The following is a 3946-nucleotide window of genomic DNA, read 5'->3' as shown; positions in this document are numbered from 1 at the left end:
GTATGTTTTTAAAAGAAGAAATAAATGAAATAGAGACTAGAAAAACAATAGAAAAGATCAATGAAAGTAAGGTTGGGTTTTTAAAAGATAAGCAAAATTGGAATACCTTTAGCTAAACTAAGAAAAAAAGAGAAGACTCAAATAAATAAAATCGGAAACGAAAGAGAAGTTACAGCTGATACCAGAGAAATATAAATAATTGTAACGGACTACTAGGAACAATTACACACCAACAAATTAGATAACCTACATGGAATGGATAAAATTCTGCAAATATACAATCTACCAAGACTAAACCACAACAAAATAGAAAATATGAACAGACTAATAATGAGAAAGGAGATTTAAATGATTATAAAAAGTCTGTCATCCAAGAAAAGCCCAGGACCTGACAGCTTACCTGGTGAATTCTACCAAATATTTAAAGGAGAATTAATGCCAATCCCTTTCAAACTTTATTAAAAATTTAAAAGGAAGGAGCACTTCCAAACTTATTCTACAAGCCTGAAAGCAGTCAGTAAAGGACACTATAAGAAAAGAAAATTACAGGAAACCCTAGCCAGAGCAATTAGGCAAGAGAAAGAAACAAAAGGTATTAAATCAGAAAGGCAGAAGTTAAATTGTTTGCAGAAAACATAATCATATATATAGAAAACTCTAAAGACATCACCAAAAACTTTTAGAACTAATAAACAGATTCAGTAAAGATGCAGAATACAAAATCAACATACAAAAATCAGTAGCATTTATATATGTGAACAATGAACTGTCTGAAAAAGAAATCAAGGAAACAACCCATTTACAATATGTTCGCAAAAAAATACTTAGGAATAAATTTAACCAAGACAATAAAAGCTCTATACAGTGAAAACTATAAACATTGATGAAAGAAGTTGAAGACGACACACAGAAAATGGAAAGATATCCAAGTTTATATACTGGGAGAATTAATATTGTGAAAATGTCCATACTACTCAAAGCAATCTACAGATTCAATGCAATCTTTACCAAAATACCAATGACATTATTCACAGCTTTAAAAACTTCTTTAAATTTGTATGGAACCATAAAAGACCCTGAATAGCTATGGCAATCCTGAGCAAAAAGAAAAAAGCTAGAGTTATCACATTACTGGGCTTCAAAATATACTATGAAACTATCATAACCAAAATAGCATGACACTACCATAACAACATAGACCATATGAACAGAATTAAGAACCCAGAAATAAATTCACGTATTTATAGGCAACTAATTTTCAACAAAGACGCTAAGAACATTTGTTAAGAAATGGACAGTGTCGCCCGTCCCGTCCAGCCCCGTCCCGCCACCCGCCAGCCAGCCATGAGCTCCACGCAGTTCAACAAGGGCCCCTCGTATGGGCTGTCGGCCGAGGTCAAGAACCGGCTCCTGTCCAAATATGACCCTCAGAAGGAGGCAGAGCTCCGCACCTGGATCGAGGGACTCACCGGTCTCTCCATCGGCCCCGATTTCCAAAAGGGCTTGAAGGACGGAACTATCTTATGCACTCATGAACAAGCTACAGCCAGGCTCCGTCCCCAACATCAACCGCTCCATGCAGAACTGGCACTAGCTGGAAAACCTGTCCAACTTCATCAAGGCCGTGGTCAGCTACGGCATGAACCCCGTGGACCTGTTTGAGGCCAACGACCTGTTTGAGAGTGGGAACATGACACAGGTGCAGGTGTCTCTTCTCGCCCTGGCGGGGAAGGCCAAGACTAAGGGGCTGCAGAGCAGGGTGGACATTGGCATCAAGTACTCTGAGAAGCAGGAGCGGAATTTCGACGACGCCACAATGAAGGCCGGCCAGTGTGTCATCGGGCTGCAGATGGGCACCAACAAATGCGCCAGCCAGTCGGGCATGACCGCGTACGGCACAAGGAGGCATCTCTATGACCCCAAGAACCATATCCTGCCCCCCATGGACCACTCAACCATCAGCCTCCAGATGGGCACAAACAAGTGTGTGAGCCAGGTGGGCATGACGGCTCCAGGGACGCGGCGGCACATCTATGACACCAAGCTGGGAACCGACAAGTGTGATAACTCCTCCATGTCCCTGCAGATGGGCTACACGCACGGCGCCAGCCAGACCGGCCAGGTCTTCGGCCTGGGCCGACAGATATATGACCCCAAGTATTGCCCGCAAGGCACTGTGGCCGATGGGGCTCCTCAGGTGCCGGCGACTGCCCGGACCCGGGGGAGGTCCCTGAATATCCCCCTTACTACCAGGAAGAGGCCAGCTACTGAGGCTCCCAGCACGCTCTCTTCCCACATCGTCCCCCCGTCTGGGTTTTTGGGTTTTTCTGTGTTTTCATCTTTGTTTTTTTTCTTAGCCGGTTCAGTGCTGCCAATCAACCAAGGGTCTGTGAGTGGCAGTGTGGGATCAGGCAGCAGAGCTTTTTTCCCCTTTGCTTTGGTCCTTCGCAGGGCTGAGCCACCGGGCTGTGGGGGAGGGAGGTCAAGGCCATATCCCGATACCTGTAGGGCGTGCAGGGCGAGGGTCCCTGCTGGCACGTTCAGGCTGTGCTGGGGAGAAGAGACTAACCGGTTCCCAAAGGTTTCTGGTTGCCTTGCCTGTTCCCCCTTTTGTCAGCTGAGCAGTTTGTGGTTTCTCTGCAAGTTTCAGGAAGTATTCACAAAAGAAAAATACATTTTGTTTTTTATTCCTGAGGAATGGGGCAGGGACAGTGGAGAAGGTGCTGGGAAATCAGTCACCTGGGAAAGGGGGCCCTGCCATGATGCTAAATATCTCCAGCTCCCGAGTGACTGGATTTCCCCAGGACCAACAGACCTCAGACCCTCAGACCTGCCCCCGGGGCCAGGTAGGGAAAGTGAAGGCCGTACAAGGAAGTGAAATTCTGAGTTGTTGGGGCTAAGCCTGATCCCCTCTCCATGCTACACGCCCCCCCAACCCACTCTGGCCTCAGTAGGTTTTGTTTTAGTTGTGGCTGTCACCCAGGCTAGAGTGCAGTAGTGCAATCTCGGCTCACTGCACCTCCACCTCCCGGGCTCAAGCGATTCTCCAGCATCAGCCTCCCGAGTAGCTGGGACTGCAGGTGCTCCACCACGCCCGGCTAATTTTTGTATTTTTAGTAGAGATGGAGTTTCTTTATATTGGCCAGGCTGGTCTCGAACTCCTGGCCTCAGATGTGATCCACCCGCCTCGGCCTCCCCAAGTGCTGAGATTATAGGTGTGAGTCACCATGGCTGGCCCTTCAGTAGGTTTTAAGGAGCCCCCAACACTCCTTTCTGGGCTCGACAAGCTATACTGCTCCATCTTCCCCTGGCCAAATGCCCCGCCAAGTACTGCACAGGGACTCCCACCCAGGGGCCCTGCTCCATGAGATAATGTGAAATACGATTGTGGACCAAACGCAATAAAACCTCTGTTTGTAAGAAGAAAAAAAAAAAAAAGAAATGGACAGTGTCTTCAATAAATGGTGCTGTGAAAAGTGAATATCTACATGCAGAAAAATAAAAGTAGATCCTCTCTCTCACCATATTAAAAAAAACTCAAAATGGATAAAATACTTAAATGTAAGTCTGCAAACTATGAAACTGCAAGAAGAAAACATATGGGGTACACTTCAGGACATTGGTCAGGGCAAACATTTTATGGAGAAGGCCTCAAAGTCACCAGGAACAAAAATAAAAATAGACTAATAATTATATCAAATGACAAGCTACTGCACAGAAAAAAAAAATCAGTAGAGTGAAGAGACAAACTGCAGAATGGTAGAAAATACGTGCAAACTATTTGTTCCACAAGGGATTAGTAACCAAAATATACAAAGGACTCAAACAACTCAACAGCAATAATAATAATAATAATCTTATTTTAAAATGGGCAAATGAGATACATTCCATCAATACCGAATTTACTGAGTGTTTTTGGCATGAAGGGCTGTTGAATTTTGTCAAA

General features: G+C 44.8%; 1 pseudogene across 1 annotated transcript; it reads left to right on the top strand.

The window, feature by feature from the left end:
* The first annotated feature begins 1344 nt into the window (after positions 1-1344).
* On the top strand, positions 1345-3436 carry LOC105510034 (annotated as a pseudogene). The gene has a single exon (XR_001001511.1). The product of XR_001001511.1 is annotated as a calponin-2 pseudogene (transcript).
* The last annotated feature ends 510 nt before the right edge of the window (positions 3437-3946 follow it).

The sequence above is a fragment of the Colobus angolensis genome, unplaced genomic scaffold (assembly GCF_000951035.1).
Source record: "Colobus angolensis palliatus isolate OR3802 unplaced genomic scaffold, Cang.pa_1.0 Scaffold182, whole genome shotgun sequence".
Classification (NCBI taxonomy): Eukaryota; Metazoa; Chordata; class Mammalia; order Primates; family Cercopithecidae; genus Colobus; species Colobus angolensis.
This window is presented reverse-complemented; position numbering and strand designations above follow the sequence as displayed.